The sequence below is a fragment of the Camelus bactrianus genome, chromosome 11 (assembly GCF_048773025.1).
Source record: "Camelus bactrianus isolate YW-2024 breed Bactrian camel chromosome 11, ASM4877302v1, whole genome shotgun sequence".
In the NCBI taxonomy this organism is placed as follows: Eukaryota; Metazoa; Chordata; class Mammalia; order Artiodactyla; family Camelidae; genus Camelus; species Camelus bactrianus.
This window is the reverse complement of record NC_133549.1, coordinates 74306822-74325568: the sequence shown is the minus strand read 5'-3', so window position 1 is coordinate 74325568 and position 18747 is coordinate 74306822.

The following is an 18747-nucleotide window of genomic DNA, read 5'->3' as shown; positions in this document are numbered from 1 at the left end:
TGGAGACCCAGGCAGTCATGTGGGTTATGCCCTTTCTCGAAGCTCCAGACCACTATGTTATGTGGTTTATGGGGTGATGATAGTGGCACCACACTGGCACATAATTCTCTACAAAGGGCCTGTAAAGTGATCAAAGACCTATTGCTGTCAAAGATCGTATTTCCCTTCTTCTCTTTGGATCCCTGCTGTGAAACACCTGGCAGACACCTAGAGGACGGAGGGGTTACATTGATGGCTCTGGGGGCATCTGAGTCTTATTGCCACATATGTGTGTGACTGTAGGATGTAGTGTGGGTTTATTGTGTCTCCTTTTGTATGCTGCCTCCTCTTCCACTGTCATCATCTGCTACCCCTGTGAGTGTCTCTGGGGGCTGCTCTCCTGGGGGTTATGAGGAGAGCCTGGCTGCACATGGTGAGGGGAATGAAAATCTGACACTCACCCAAGAAACCCAATCAGGAAATTAAGGCCACAGGGGCATCTGGTGACTTTCCTGGGCAGAGGTGGCTCTGACAACATTTGTGGGTCCAAACATAAACTGAGACAAATCTGGACATGAAGGCCCAGAGGCCACCTCCAGGCATGTTGTGGACACTCAGAGCCTCTGCCGTCAAAGGGCTGAGGGGATGGCCACAGGAGCTGGGTGCAGGGTTGGGGCTCAGGAGTACCATGCTGCTTGCTTGGACCAGTATTCTTGTGCTTCTTTTGGCTCTGTTTCCCTCTGCTGTAGAAACGGATGTCACTTTTCAGTAGAGCTATAATCAGCCTTTCTTTTACAAGGGGTCCCCTCATCTCCCTCTCTAGTGGCTCCATGGGACTTGGAGAGAGGTGGTCAAGCCCTGTATGGACAGCAGTCACCCTTGGGCCCAGATACCTTCCCGGCACATCTCATTTGAAGCCAGTGTGTGGTCTGAGATCTTCCAGGAAGACCCACAGCTCCAAGTGCAGATGAGCTTCAGTCCCACAGAGACATTCCTGAGTGTGGCCATGGTCAAGGCAGACAGTGACCCCTGCAGGTGCAGGCCCAGCCCCATAGCACACTCTCTCTGGCCGCTGAATCCTCACAGTCCTCTAGGCAGGGTGCCCCTGCCTTTGATCTGATCCTTGTTGGCTTGTGTGCCCAGGCAGGGTCTCTCCAATACCATGGTTAGATCAGTCTGTCTCTGCACTGGTCTCTGAACCTATTGAGTTCTCTCCTGGCTCCTGCCCAGGGCTCCTGCCCTCCCTTCCCTGAGGAACTCTCTATTCATCATCTTTCCTACCTTGTACGGGTTCTGCCACACCCTGTCCTAGGGCAAGGAATTAACCTCTCTGCCCCTCAACTTTCCATGTGCAGATAGGGTGATTGCAATATTTGCTGCTAGGTGGAGGGCTTTTCTTTCACTTAGAAATTTCCTTTATTACGCAAAATTAAGTTGTTTATTCTTCCAGGAGAGTGTGTGAGAGAATAAGAATTTCTGTTCCATTGCTCAAGAGGATCTAGTAATGAGGGCCGGGAGAGAATAAGGATCAGAGACAACTGTAAGTGACTTTGAAGGCTGTAACTAGAGATAAGAAACCAAAAGATGACAGGCAGATGGATGCAGGAAATGCATATATTATTGCACAGTCTTCAAAGTTGTACAGGCTGAGTTCTCTGTCACCCGGGAACGACCATGCTGCTGAGCGGCTGCCGCAGGTACATGCAAAGATACACGTTCCATCATTCAGTATTAATTTGATAGCAGCTTCCTAGATCATTGAGGAAGACAAAGAAAAATCAAATGCCAGAAGAAAAATGGAAAGAAAGTAATTACAGAGGTTTGAGGAAAAAACTATGACCCAAGCATTCAGTAGTCAACTATATTACATTGCTGTACTTCGGTTACTTTTAAGACAACAAGAATACATTTTTAGATATAAAAGGGACATAAATAGTCTACTAATATTCCTCCCTTTTAAAAGTTATGCTGAAAGAGATAAATCAAAAGAAAAGTACAAGTAGGTGAGAGTTCTTGACATAAAAGAACTAGAGTGCACGTGGGAAGCAGGGAAACATAAATTTAAGTGTAAAAGTAGCTGTAACCATGAGTAGAAAACGAATGTCCTTTTGAAAATAATTTGTGAGTAGAAGGAACAAAAGTGGAGCATTACAAAAAGCATATAAATTTAACAATAATAACCTGGGTCTAAAGTCACCTATTCACTGAGAGGAAGTTAAGATGAATTCTGAGAAAGTAGAATGAAAAACAGGAACCCATGAAAATAAATGGGCCAAAATACAAAGAAGGGGTAAAGGGATATATACATATACTGCATAGAAATAACATCTAGGGAAAAAATTGGGTCATAAACTGAGCATTTGATCTCCTTCATCAACCAATTTTAAATGTTTCAACAATAGGAATAGGGGAATTTCTGGAAATCAAAGTGTCCTCTAATATACTTAAAACTTCAAGAAGTAAGCAGACATGGAAAGATATTACCAAAGTATAATTTAAATGAAAATATAGGTTACTAAACAGAGTGAATAGCGACAAGTATTCCACCGGCACATAGGATGTGCCAGGTACTATTCTGAGTGTTTCCTTTTTTAATTTTTAATTCACTTCATCTTCACAACAACCTCATGAAATAAGTATTATTTTTTTTCCTTATGGCACAGGTGAGAAAACTGGGGCATGAGGAAGCTAAGTTATTTGACTGAGGCCATACAATTAGTAAATGCCAGGACTTATGTTTTAACTCTAATAGTTTGATTCCAGAGCCAGCTGGTACTGTTCTTTTTCTTGTTTCCACAGTAGACTTTTAAAAGGTTTTTTATATAATATACATTCCAAAAGTGCACATTCCTTAAGTGTGCAGCTTAATGAATTTTCATAGGGAATTCATCTGTTTAACCAGCACTGTGGATGCCACGTTACACCTCCTTACCCGCAAGAGTAGCCACTAGCTTGACTTTTAACATCACAAATTATATTATTTTTATATTTATATAAATAGAATCATTCAGTGTATTCATTTTTATGTATGTTGTCTTTTGGTCAATTTTAGCTTTGCAAGATGCATCCATATTTTTGTGTATAGCGTGGATCGCTTATTTACATTACCATGTACTATTCCATTGTGTGCCTACCAGAATATATTTATCTCATCTACTGTTGCTGGGTACTTAAGTAGTTTCCACTTTTGGACTCTTACAGACAGTGTTGTTGTGAACATTCTAGCACAGACAGTTCTTCTAGAACGCTTGATTTGGAAACAAAAATTTATTCTAACATGAATAATACAATGGAGAACAATATGAGTAAGTTTTGTTTATAATGCATAGTATAAATACTATGTTTGCTTATGTTCAGTTTTGCTTATGAGAAAACAAAATTGCACCCAGCTAAACCGAGTCACATAGGAATACATAAAACACACACCTGCACACACCTCAAACACCTACCAGCTTAAATAGTTCACCATGTGCATTGTTCTATAAGGTTCAGTTTTGCTCTTCTTTTTTATTGGTGAATTTTTTATATTTAGAAAACACGTGCATTCAACATCTCAAGCATGTCTGAGCATCCTCTTTCAAAAGTGCCAAGCAGGTTATACAAAAAGATTTGATAGTAAGGAGAAGCTAGAATAAAGCATTATAAGCAAGTCATAAAGGAATCCATATTTGGACCATCAGAGCCAACATCATGAAAATAAAATTCTTTTATTATTTAGAAAGACTAGAATAACTTCGAGTACTGTGAAGTCATAAGAACAAGGCCTAAAGAAATAAAAGAAATGGAAAGATTGTTGACCCTGTGGATTGAAAAACCAAACAGTGAGAAAATCAGGAACAACCTTTCTCATGATCAAAGGGAAAGCCCCATCTATATACAAGCACCTTAAACAGAAACTGCCAATTCCTGCTGAAGAAGCTCCTTTTAGTGTTAGTAGTGGCTGCTTAGGCGGTTTCAAATGTGTTGCAATTTCCAAAGCCTATGACTCTCAGGCAAAGCCACCAGTGCAAATGAGAAAACCACAAAAGAATTTCCAGCAGTGATACAGAAGTTAAAGTTCATTGACAAAGAAACTTTTTTTTTTTTTTTTGGATGAAACAGATACCCATTATGAGCACATGCCCCAAAGGACCTACATATCAAAGACAGAAAAGCATCACCCAGGATTTATAACTGTGACAGATCACAAATTTTGGTAACTTTCCCATAGTGGGTTGAATGGTGGCTGGCAAACAAGTTGTCTGAGAACTGAAGCCTAAAACCTGTGAATGTGATCTTGTTTGGAAAAGCAAGCTCAAGAGTCAATCATTCATGCTCTCAAAGACGGCTGTGAATTAGCACTGTCTTTTTTATATATGCAAAGCTCGGTAAACTTTTAGTTTTGACAAGTGGGAGGGATGACTGTGCTCACCAAAGAATTTGCAAAAACTGTTGTTACTTTATTTTCTAGTATAATGAAACCAAAACTGTCAACCAACCAGTTATTTCATCTTTTATAGCACAATGTGCAGTTGTATGGCAAAACCACTTCTGGTGAGACGGTTTGTGCCAAAGATGTTTATAGCAAAAATACTGAACATGCCTGAACAGCACCAGCTATGTGTCATTACCCTACAGGAGGGAAGCAGTGTCCTCAAGGAGGTTATACATGCCCTAAATCAGTATCTCATATAAGTGCTGTTCTCCCATGATGAAGAGTCATGGGTCCAGGAGTCCAGGGGTAGAAATGGGAATGGCACCACTCACCATCTCCTCTGGCTAGTCTCACTATGTAGCTCAATATAGAATCAGTTTTGGTAAATGTTCTGTGTGCTCATGAAAACAGTATACATTATTTCATTGGTGGGTGCAACTTTCTACATGTTTAATTACTTCAATGTGATTTTGTATCCTTTTCTTGGTATTTTTCATCCTTTAAGTTCTAAGCTTTCTTGAATCTCTAGCAAATCTTTTTTTACAATTTTAGAAAATGCCAGTCATTATTTCCTCAATTAGTCACTCTGCCCTGTTCTTTGTTTCCTTCACCTTTGGGACTCCAATTACACATGTATTAGACTGTCTCACCATATCCCAAATGTATCTGAAACTTTTTTTATTTTCTATCCTTTTTGCTGTTTCAGCCGGGATATCTTCCATTGACCATTTTATTGATTCTCTTTTCTGCTATGTGCAATCTTGCATTAAACTCATTTGTTGAATTTTTAATGTTATTGTTATTTTTTGATAATTAAATTTTCAATTTTTAATGATATTCTTCACTTTATTATCTATTTTCTTGAAACTGTTGATCACAACTATGTCTGTGACAATTCCAATATCTGGACCATCTGTGGTTCTTTCTGTTGTCTTTTTTTTTTTTTTTTTGTCTTGCTCTTACATACTGGAATGCCTGATCATTTTTATTGATTGTTGGACATTTTATGCAATAGAACGTAGGGGCTCCAGAAGGTCTTATCTTCCCCTAGCTTCACCCTACCCCTGCTGGACAGGGTATGGGCACGTCGCCTTCATCCAATCAGGGACTGAGTTGACTTAGTTTGAGTTACAGTTTTATAATGTCTTAGTTTTCTCTGTTTCACCTCTTCCCTAGACTGTAGCTTTCTGAGAGGTTTTACACAGCCTCTCCTTTCAGTGGATTCTGAAATACAGTTTTTGTCCTCTTGCCACCAGAAAACTCTACTCTGACTTTATGAGCTTTCTAGCTACCATCTTAAATTCCTGCCTTGTGTAGTTTAAGAATTTGGCAAATGCCTCAAGGACAAAACTATTGGTCTTACTTTTCTGTGCCTCCGTTTTTACCAGTATCTTGCCCCACCCTGTGTCCTGGTTGTCTTGGTGTCACTCAAGTTCCATTTCTGTCTCTGTGGCCCTGTGAGATTGCTACAGGTCCTGATGGCTTCTCTCTCTCTTAGCTGAAAACTTCTTCCTGCTCTGGACCTGAAATCTCAACTACTTACTCAGTACCAAGATGAGGTAAATGTCTTGAGGAAAAAAAGCAGCTACAAATGTCACCTCAGTCCTCCAAGGTTTTCTTCTCTCTGAGCCTTGGACCTTGAATCCTGGTTGTGTCAGTGGCCCTGTGATGCCCTCAAGCACGGGCTATTACTGTTTCACCCCAATTAGAAAACTGTCCTCAGTAGGAGTGTTTGCCTTCTGCACGCTATTCCATCATAGCTCCAGAGTCTGATTTTAAAGTAACTATTCAAATCCTCTACATGGATTATAGTATGAACACTTTTCTGCCAAATACCATTTTCACTTGAAAATATATCTAATATTTAGTTTCATACCAGCACAAATAGATCTACCTTTTTTTGTTTGACATCTACTTAATATACCATTGTATAGATAGATCATAATTTAGTCACTCAATATCTTATCAGTGTACCTCTTTTCTAGCTTTTAACTATTAAAGTTTTTAACATGGAGAAAAGTAGAAATAGTACAGTTAACACTGACAAAGACTCTTTGCTTGATCAGATTTAGACAGGCTCCTGAAACTTCTCCTGGGCCCATCAGTTCACTTCTCATAAAGTCTAGTTTTACTGAGAACACCCCAACCTCGACATCATCTGTGCACGTTCACCCTTGGTAGCTGATCCCTTACCTTTGGTCTTCCCCCAGGTGATGTCCGATCACCCTGGCCCATCTTCAGCAAGAATCCTGTGAGGTGGATTTGGCCATAACCCCTCCTTACCCTTGATGCTTCCTCTTGGTAATTTTCCATCCACTGACCCTCACCCTGCTCCTTGGCCAGAAATTCTCACTTGCCCATGCAATATTTGAAGTTGGAGTTGAGCCCAGTCTCTCTCTCCAACTGTAAAATCCCAGTGCAGATGTCCCTATATCTATTACAATGGTCCTGAATAAAATCTGCCCTACCATCTTTAACAAGTGTCATTGAATATGTTTTCTTTAACAATACCTAAATATTCATCTAACTAGATTTAACAGTATTAACATGCTGTCACCTCTCTGTTCTTCCTAAGCTCTTCAGCATGCATCTCCTAAAATTAAGGATATTTCACCTTCATTATCACAGTATGTTGAATTTTGTTGTGTGTAGTGTTTTGCTAATACAAATAATGCTTTAAATAATATCTATGCCTATTGGCCAACATGCCATATGAGATATTCTAAGCAATGGGGTTGCTGGTTCAAAGTGTAGGTACATTTAAAGTTTTGATAATAACTGGCATATTGTTTTCCAGAAATGTTACACCAATTTGCACTCCTAACAAACAGTGTATGGGAGCTCCTTTGAAGGAGACAATTTTTGATGTTTCTCTTTGGGTGTCTCATCTGGTGATCTTGGCTTCCTGTGATTTATAGTGTGTGTCAATTAGCACTTGAAGGCACCAACTGTATGAAGGCACTCAGGGCTTTTTAAAGTCAGGGATGCCTTTCAGAACCTTAAGTATCCTCTAAAAGAAGGCAAACACCAAGAAGACATAAATTCTAAAATATCAATTCTGATTATCTAACTCTACCTAAATCATGAAAAGATCTAGTATACCATTCCTAGAGAATTCAGTTTCATAGAGGCATGATTTAAAAGGGTACAAAGGAAAAAGGAGCCAAACTTATAGCTGTCAGGCACAAGCTAGCCAAAATATACATGGATATTATTTAAGGCATTATTTGTATTAGTAAAACACTGGACGTAACAAAACTGTTCAATGTATTGTAGTAATGAGGAGAAATATCCTTGTAAGTAGGAGAGTACTGAAGAGCTCAGGAGGAACAGAAATAGGACAAAATATTAAGTGTTTCCCAAAGACAAGAAAAAAATTATAATAGCCACAAAAATATTTATTTTAAGTAAAACAATAATTAGTAAAGCTGATTCCACTTAATTCAGATCAAATTAATTGATTCTCTCTTAGGCTAAATAAATTGCTTTATACACTGCTGTGTGTGAAAACAAAAATTAAACATAACCACTCGATGAGGTAATTAGAGCCCTCTAAGTTTTGCCAGAAGGATGGCAGAGGGAATTGGTGGAGAAGGCATACCTTGTGAATACGACCAACTCTGCAGCGAATAATTAATTGCAGCAAGGATCTTTGTTTTATTTTCTAATTTGTGAAATATTTTTAACCATCATTGAAAATGATGCTCTCATACAATATTTTTTTTTAATTTGTGTGTGGTGAGGTAATTCCATTCATTTATTTATTTAAATGGGCCTGGGATTGAACCCAGGACCTCGTGCATGCTAAGCATGTGCTCTACCACTGAGCTACACCCTCCCCCTCTCATACAAGTTTATAACAACATCAGCAACTAACATTTGTAAAGAGTTGACAAAATTGCCAAGTGGTTTGCATATTTGTTTTTGATTTGATCCTCAAGTTTTGCAGATAAGCAAAGGCTCAGAAAAAAATATTTAAATAGATCAATTTCACGTGGCTAGGAATTTTCAAAGCTGACATTAAACCCAGAATATGCCACTTTTCTAATTTAAATATTAATGAAAGTTTATATAAACGCTGCAGAAAGTCATAAAGACTTAAATAGCTAATTTTACATTTAAGAGAAAGTGAATATTAATATTTTCTGTGTATACATACATGCACATATCAGTTGCTTTCTTCATGTCAATATAATATTTACTTTATTTTTTAAAATTGTAGAAATAAAGCAGACCAGAGAAATAAAACTTCCAAGAATACCGCTACCCAGAATTAATCAGTGTTTACATGCTGGCATATAGCTTTCCAAAATTATATGTATATATGTCTGCATAAGCAGTAGAGTGAATAAATATTGACTGTCGTAGCCTGCTATTTTCACTTAGGAATATATTGAGAGTGGTTTTCCATATCTATAAATACTCCCTGTTTATATTTACTGTGACAGTGCGTTTACCATTATAAAAATACCGAAAAGACTTAAGAATACGAGCAGTTTGAAGACTCTGCTGCATCCCATCTCCGCCAGTAACTTCCATCAACAATTATCTATTCATATATGTACATAGAACCTTTCTTCTTCATGTAAATGCAGGCTTAGGTTATGCGCTGTTCTGCACTTCCCTCTGTTTACTTAATGTATTATTGAAACCTTTTATCTCACACTATACACATAGAATATGCCATTGGAAATATATATCATAATTCATCTGGCTTTATGCTGATAAAAATTATTGTTTTTCAGTGGTGGTTTTTCAGAATTATAAATAATGTTGCAGTAAATACATCTAGTAGCGGCAGCAGTAGTATTGTTAATGTTGTTATCATTGTTGCTATGGCTGTGCACCAGGCACTGTTCTAAACAATTTATGTGCAGTAACTAGTCTAATCCATGAAGCAACTTGGTGAGAAAGTACTAGTATCTTACTTGTACAAATGAGAAGAGTAAGGCACACGGAAGTTAAATTAATTGCCCATATTATACAGATGGTGAATACACACATATTTCCACATGTGTTAATAAACATAGGAAGAGTTTTCAAGATGTCTGGGTCAAAGAGAATATGCATCTGAAACCTTGACTGATATGGTCTAATTATCCTTAAATGGGGCTGTATCAATTATGTGTGCTCTTCAGCAGTGTGTGAAGTTTCCAGGGTCCTTCTACTCCGTGGTGGGCATTGTGAAACTTTGATCATTTGTACCAACTTAATAGATGGACCAATCAAATTGTTGTTTGTCTTCAGATTGCTTTCATCATAAATAAATACAGGTAACTTTTCATGTAATTATTAGATATCATTCTCTTCCTATGAACCATCTGTACTATAAACATTCTTTGCTATTGGGTTGTCAGTTTGTAAGATTTCCTGATATGCCCAAGAAAATAATCCTTTGTCATATATTCTGCAAGTATTTTTCCCAGCTTTGCTGCCCATCTCAAACTATCACCCTTGCCCTTGTCTGCCTGCTGACTTCAGTGAGTGGGATCCGGCTCACACAGAATACTCATACTTAATTTCTCAAGTGTTGCCAGGTTGCCCTTCAGAAACTAGGCATTGTTTTTTCACTTTCAATAGTAGTAGCATTTTCTTTTCTCTGTATTGTGACTGACACTGGAATTAACTAACATTACAAACTGTGCCAATCTTAGGTATAGAATGAGATCTGCTTCTTTTGAATTGCATTCCTCTGATTATAAAGAAGATTGAGCATCTCTTCAACTCTTATTATCTGTTCAAATTTGCCTTCTTTTTAGTGTCTCATATCAGCTGGTGGTTGATGGTGAAGACTGGTGACTTCAGTTGAATGGTTTCAAAAACTCTATCTCAGAGTAAGTTACTGAATTCAAGTTACAGTTTCTTCACTGTATTATCAGCTCACTATCTGTCTTCCTAGCGAGGAGGGACTGCCTAGTGACAGGCGACATCAGCCAGTTGCACCAGTCCAGCTATATAGGTTGTTCACACTGACTTGCCTTCTAATTGATCACACATTACTTCTGATTGGACAATGTTTTTGACAAACAATTAATTGTTTTTAATAACATTCTTGTTTATAGTACCTAAAACTAAACAAAACTCTTCTAATTCCTTTCTTCCATCCCTGTAAAAACACTCTGATAATAGTGTAGTAAAATAACTTAAAGTGAAGTTTGGCAACTTTGCCTAGAAACTTGACGCTCAGCAGGACAGAGAAATAGGTTTTGTGAGGATATGGATTTGAAATCTACAAAATAATTGCTCTTAAAATTAGTAAGTGGCAAAATCATTCAAACATTGGAAAGTATTATAAAAATTCAAGTGAAAGTCTCTTTGATTCAGGAATTACACTCCTAATTTATTACACAAAACAATTCAAAAGAAGAAAACTATGCTTTACCTGAAGGTATTCACTGTAGTTATGTCTATTTGGGGAGAGGGAGAAGGAGAAATAACATTTAAAAAGGAAGAGGTTAATTTGATAATAGTTAAAACTACATGCATCTAGGTAAAGCTTACACATGAAAGTATTCATTTTACCTTCATTTTCAATCTTATATTACTACTTTTTATTTAATGGTAAGTAATGTCTCAAAAAAAAAAAACCAACAAAAATACATGCGTACTTCTTAAGAGCTAATATATTTAAAATGTCTTAACATCACAAAAGAAGTTTTAAGGGATAAACAGATGGATAAACAGGGTGGAGGTGAGGGATGAGAGAGAGGTCGAGATTAGGGCCTCTAACAATGTCTGCAAATTCAGATTTTTAGAAGAGCAATCTGAGGTTTATATATTAAATGGGTCTTCAAGAGCAACTGACCTAAAATGAAATGTGTGCTGAGCATTGGCTATTACGAACAGCACAGTGTCAAGAAATGCTATCTGCATCCATAATTGTAGGACTCAAATTAAAATATTGACCCAACTTTGCTCCCTCAGCATCTGAACAGTGACTTGCTGGTTAAGCCCGATTTTCTCTCAGATTGCTGAGTTGTGATAAAGGGAAAGATTCTCAGTGGAGGAGGTGAAGATTTCTCTTTTGGCATGTGTGACTTCAGTTCATCTCTCTGAATGAATTTTCAATTTGTGTGACGATATGTCCCTGCCCTTATATAAATCCACATCTGACTGATGAAAGATGATGGGTCAGCCTTACTCAGGCTCCGTTATTGAAACAGTGTGTTTACCTAGTCCGTTTAAAGAGAAATCCCTGAATGTTGACTAAAAATGCTTGTGGGTTCATGTATTTCAAGTATATTTCCCACCTGGAAGAGCTCTGATTTATGTAACTGTCATACAATGAAGATGGAAAAGTTACTATCTCTGTGTTGATGACTCCTAAATCCTGATCTGCAAATTAAAACCTCTATTTCTGGAGCTCAGCTTATATAAATCAACTTACCAGTTGGCACTTCTGTTGAGGTATCTTAAAGACACCTCAAACTAATTGCATTCTATGTTGAACACCTCACCTTCCCATGCAGACCAGCTAGTCTTCAAAATCTCTATCCCACTGAATGAGACCACTGACTACTCAGTTTCCCAAGCCAAGGTCATCCGTGTTTTCTCCTTCTCCCTCATCCCCCACAGTCAAACATGCATTAAATCCTACTGATCATTTCACTTACATATCAGTTAAATCCATCCATTTCTCAAACACCCCTTATCCTGAGACTTACTATCATTGAATTTTTATATATGAGTCCAGTTGCATCCCTTAACAGTAAGCTCTTCATTTTCCCAGCATCTAGCCCAAAGTCTGGAGTATATTAAGCATTACATAAACATTTTAAAGTTATTGAAACTTTTAAATGGGAAAATAAACATAAATATAAGCATTAATAGATGGTAAAGTTGTATTAAAACTTGAAAATGTTTTGAAAGAGTGGAAATAGAGATACATATAGGGAGTCCATTATTCCATTTTAATGTTTAAATGAAATACATGTTTAGCTACTTCTTTATGTAAAAGACTGAGCTGTATGTGTCTATAAAATTGCTTGTTTCATTGTAAGAACCTTGTAGGTCCTTTGTACATAAAGTACTGAAGAGTGAAAAAGATGACATACCTTATAAATAACAGTATGTCCAATATTACCATACCTGTTTTTCACTAAACTCTTAGGAAATAAACAAATTTTTAAAATATCATCATTTTCAGATAAGGAATGAAGACTTAGAGGAGATGAAACTCAAATCCAGGTTTTCTTGATTTTCAAAGTTTTATACACTGTATTATGAAATGTATTATAAAAAAAAAAAAAGATTGTCAAAGAGCTGGGAGACGCAAGCTAAGCCTGCCTAGCCGGTGAGGAGGAGGCCGCTTCTTACTTGATCTTAAAAAAACTCTGTACCCTTCACCATAATTGAGTTTTCCAAGCAAACGATATCTCTAGATGCTTTACCTAAAGATATTTGATCTAATACATCTATTGAATTTGCCTTCTTGTATTAAAAACTGTGATTAGAATTGACTTCTTAGTTTTTGAGTAATAACAAGTGAAAATAACAATTTAAATCGCCATATCTGTCCACATTTTGTAAACTCAGATGAAGGGATCTTAATTTGGGGTGGGGGGGTGCTATACAAAGTGAAAGGATTTATCACCAAAACACAGGGACATTTGGGTTTCAGTTTACATCTATTTGCCACTAGAAACTTCTCCTAGCAGGCTCCTAGCAGGCTTAGTTCAGTTTATTGGAAATTTGATGAAAGACTACTGACCAAAACCCAGAATGCACTATTCCTGACCGTGACTCTGCATAAGACACGGATCAGCAATGCCAACACCCATTCCCAAGGATTTGTGTAGCAAAGTGATTCAGCCCTCAGCTCTGGAGACTGTATCTTTGGTGCCCTGACTTCATAATGAACTATCTTAGTATCCCTAAACAAGTTACATGAGTGGACTAAACTGAAGTCTTCCATTTTCTAGATTTTCTGTGATTGTTTGAAATACTACATGTCACGCAGCTGACAAAGTGCCTGGCACGTAAGAGTTATTCGTAAATACACTCACAATTCTTAAGAGCAGAATTACAGACTGTCAAAGGTGGCAGAAGCCTTAATAACCATGCTACCTGCTGCCGCATTTTATAGGTGAGTAATCTGATTACCAGAGAGTGGAGAGAGTTTGCCCAAAGTCACAAAGACAGGTTCCTAGTATAGCAGTGAGTCTCAGACTTCGGAATGCATCAGTATGACCTGGAGGACTAATTTAAAACCACTGATTGCTGGACTCTATCGCTGGAGTTTCTATAGATCTAACTCAGGTTGAGAGATTTTTGCTTTTCTGCCAAGTTCCCAGATGATGCCAATGCTGTTAATGCACGTACCGTGCTGAGAACCACTGCAGTACAATGATCTTTACACAGTACTGTTCTGTGCCATTCCATATCCCAGTGGCATTCGGGGGGATTGGTGTTCATCCCCAGTCAGCCTAGGGGATGAACCATAGCTGAAAAGCACATTTAATACTTGAAACTAGTTTTATTTCATACTAACACATTACAGTCACCAGCTTAACTATTAATAATTAAGTCTAAGTGGCTTCCCTAAGTTCTTACAGAGAGGGGCTAAAGCATAACTTTGAGACCACGGCCTGTGTGCTTACTCCTGTTCAAATCTGGCATTCTTTCCAATATTCCACACGGAAAACACCTTACTCCTACAAACTAGCCAAGGCAGCACAATGGAACAAAGATAATCTTTTCAACAAATGGGGTGGGAACAAATCAACATCTGCATACAAAAAAAAATCTAGACACAGACCTTACACCCTTCACAAAAATTAACTCAAAATGAATCATGGATCAAAATGTAAAAGGCAAAACTATGAACCACCTAGAAGATAACATAGGAGAAAATTGAGATCACCTTGGGTATAACGATGACTTTTTAACACAACACCAAAGGCACAATCTATGAAAGAAATAACCGATAAGCTGGACTTTATAAAAATTAAAAACGTCTGCTCTATGAAAAACAACGCCAACAGAATGAGAAGACAAGCCAGAAGACTGGGAGAAAATATTTGCGAAAGACACATTGGATAGAGGACTGTTACTCAAAGTATACAAAGAACTATTAGTTCTAAAGTTTAACAATAAGAAAATAAGTAACCTGATTAAAAAATGGACCAAAGACCTTAACAGACTCCTCACCAAGGAAGATATTACAGATGGCAAATAAGCATATGAAACAATGTTAACATCATATGTCATTAGGGAAAAGCGATTTAAAACAACAGTGAGATACCACACTTACACATCTATTAGAATGACCAAAGTCTGGAACACTGTTGACACCAAATGCTCATGTGGATGTGGAACATTGATTCATTGCTGTTGGGAATGCAGAATGGTACAGCCATTGTGGAAGACAGTTTGGCAGTTTCTCATCAAACTGAATATACCCTTACCAAATGATTTAGCAGTGGCGCTCTTTGGTGTTTACCCAAAGGATTTGGAAACTTATGCCAACACAAAAACCTACACACTGATGTTTACAGCAGCTTTATTCATAATTGCCAAAACTTGGAAGCAACCATAATGTTCTTCAATAGATAAGTGGATAAATAAACTGTGGTACATCCAGACAATATATATACACCATGAAGCCATGAAAAGACATGGAAGAAACTTAAATGCATTTTACTAACTGAAAGAAACCAGCGTGAAAAAGCTTCTTACTGTATGATTCCAACTATTTGACATTCTGGAAAAGTCGAAACTATGGAGACAGTAAAAGATTAGTAGTTTTCAGGGACTGGGGGAAGGGAGTAGGCAGAGCACAGAAGATTTTTAGGGCAGTGAAAATACTGTGTATGAAAGTAAAGGATACATGTCATTCATTGTACCTTTGTCCAAACTCGTAGAATGTACACCACCGAAGTGAACCCTAATGTAGACTATGGGCCTTGGCTGATAATGGTGTGTCATCAGTTGTGGCAAATGTCCCAGTCTGATGGGGGATGTTGATGACGGGGGAAAGTATGCATGTGTGAGGGCACAGGGTAAATGGAAAATTCCTATGTCTTCATCTTAATTTTGCTGTGATCCTAAAACTGCTCTAACTAAATTTTTAAAGTTAATTTTTTTAAAAAAGAAAGGAAAGAGAAGACAGCTGTATTGGAATGATGCAGCTACAAGTCAGGGAATGTCGGGCATCATTAGAAGCTAGAAAAGTTCAGGATCAGATTCTCCACTAGAGCTTCCAAAGGAAATGGCCCTGTCAACACCTTGATTTCAGTTCAGGGGCACTGATTGCACATTTCTAGCCTCCAGAACTTTGAAAGAATAAATTTCTGCTGTTTTAATTAAACAAACAGACAAACAAACAAACAAAAATTCCAAATCCCCCCAAACCCTATTCCTCATTGGACAGTTAATAAGCACCAGATAGGTAGTGGGGTGACAGCTGAAATGAAATATTAAAATGACACCTGCCCTTGGGAAGCTGAGAATCCCATAGAGGGATAGGTGTGTACTCAGCATTAATCAAGGCACAGCATCAGGTCAGATCATGCATCACTAAAGTGCTGAGTAGTGCAGATGGTGGGACAAAAGGAGGGTGGGACTTGGGTGGAGCTGGGAGGGGAAGAGCACGTTTGAGACAGTCCAACCAAGCAGTGGCCCCAAAAAGGCCTGAGTTAAGCCTTGGTTCCAACAACTTCCATGGGGTCCCCTTGGACATGGAACTTTCTTTTCTCTTCTGCAAATGTGGAATGATAACAACACCTGCCTCTGAGGAGAGAACCATCTTTCCTCCTGTGTGTCTCCTTTACTCTCACACGACTACCATACTCACAACACTTCAGACCCTAGATGGGAGTTTTTCCCACAGCAAGCAATTTTGCAACACCAGGTGCGTGTTCTACAATTAAACTCAATTCTGGCACTCTCTACTGGAGTCAGGATCAGATCCCACAAGGGCTCAGTCCCACAAGACTGCTCCTCACTTCAGATGCTAATGACAAGTAGTAGGTCTCCTGGTCACCCACACTTCTGTCTGACGTGGCTACAAATCAGAGCTTCCTGTGACCTCTTCCCACTTTGACTCATTTGCTAGAACAGCTCATGGAACTTAGGAAACCCTTACTTACCTTTACCAGTTTGTTAAAGAATATGATAAGGATACAGATGAACAACCAGATGAAGAGATACATGAGGTGAGAAGTGGGAGGGTCCTGAGCGCAGGAATTGTCCCCATGGAGTTGGGGTGTGTCGCCCTGCCAGTATGTGAGTGGGTTCACCAGCCTGGAAGCTATGCAACCCCATACTATTGGGATGTTCTGAAGACTTCCTCATGTAGACATGATCTGTCAGTAACTCCATTTCCAGCCCCTCCCCCCTCTCTAGAGAATGGGGAGAAGGGCTGAAAACTCCAAGCTTTCCAAGCTTCTAATCACATCTTGCTCTTTCTGGTGACCAGGCGTCAACCAGGAGCGTCCAGGAGCCCACCCAGACTCACCCAACAGCCTTGCCGCCAGGGATGTTCCAAGGGATTGACGAGCCTGGGGTCTGGAACTAGGTCCAAAACCGAATACTAGAATAAAAGATACTCCTGGTGCTCTTATCACTTAGGAATTAACAAGGGTGTCGGGAGCTCTGCCAGGAGCCTGGGGGCAGAGACCAATACGTATATTTTCTATTATCTCACTCTGCCTCGTGAGGCAAGTTGTAAGCTCTGTGAAAGTTAAAATCATGTTTGCATTTTGTTTTGATTTGTTTTTTCCTTTTCTCTTTTTTCTTCCTCAACAGCAGTTCACCTGGATCTGTCAAAGTCATGTTGTAGACATTGTATAAACATGTATTAAATACAATAATGAATATTGATATGAAAATTAAATGAGATAACAGATGCAAAACACTTAGAAGAGGGTCTGGTTCTTATTAAGTCTGTCAATGGATGCTATTTATTATTTTTATTAGAAGGTAGATATTATGAAAGGATGAAAAAATTCTTGAATTAAGACTTGAAGGCCTGAAATTATTGTTTCTGGATTGGTGATACGTTTAAAAAAAAATAACATTTACTTCTTTGAACGATGACTTGCTTAATATATCAGTACTAGTATAACATAATTTAAATCCTTACTCCTGTGTTTAAAACTTTTATGCACAATTTATTCTGTATAAATATGCTAGGTTACTAAGGAGTACCCTGTGCTTTCATTGTTACTTATGTTTTGTTCACTTTGAGAAAAGGATTATTTCACTGAGAGATTCCTGCACTCTGCTCCTCGTGCTTTCACACACACAAAGTTGTCATTGCCACTGATTTAGGAGTGAAGGGAGAAGTTTACCTGTGTTCCCTATACCTGTTTTTGTTAAATCTCAAGAGTCGTTTGGTTTTGTGTGGGGTAGGAGTTTTTTAAGCTTGCTTTTTGTTTTTCATTTGCAAGTTAGAGCTCTTAAAGTCTAGCTCTAATTCCAGAATACGCACATATTTCTCTTACAAAGTAAAGAATTTCTTTGATAGCTTGAGTTTTAAAGATAAAAGAAAGAAATAACACCAACTCCAGGCAAGGATTTTTCATTGTGTTTAAAAAAAAAAAAAAAAAAAAAAAAAAAACCTCTGTGTAATATTTAATGTGCTTTATCTTCTTAGTTGATTTTGTGGCTCAAACATCATGAGGGAAATCAGACCTTATCTTTTAATGGGTAAATACCAAAGGACGTCCCTTATCGGTTTGTCCTGAAGCTCTGGATGTATTTTCTGGAAGTAAGGGGCAAGCTGATTTTAGCTAGAGCTTACAAAGGAGGTTTGGATTTTAGTTTCCAATGAGCCCCTATTTTGTGCTTTCTTTACTCCTGTAGAATTCTTTTTTAACCAAGCCAGTAGTAGCCTGAGATCTCACTACAAAATAAGTGATGTGGGTCAATGACAAATGTTTCTTTATTCTAAAATAGACATTATTCATGTATTTTCTTATTCATTCATTTATTTCTGTCTAGTAACAAAATCTGTCTTGTGTAGTTTAGGGCCTAAAGTATCTTCCAGTGATCCTGTGAGAAAGAGACAAACGTGTCCAAATGCTTGTCATGAACTAGCTTTTCTTTTCCGTGACTGCAACACAGAACTAAAGACTGTCTGTATAAATGACTTATGGTTGTTAAAGCATTTGAGAATCCACACTGAGGATTAACATCCTACCAAGACAAACTCTCCTCATGAATTCCGGGAAAAGAAGCTAGAAGGAGGCCCTCAGTTGCCGCTCATCCAGCCCACCCTTCCACCACTCATTTGTCCATTCATGTGTTCCTTTGTCCATTTATTCAAGAAGAGTAAATTGGCTTCTGTTTAAAATACCTGGTTATCTCTCTGCCTATGACACTCTTTTCCTACAACAGATATTTGAAATTTA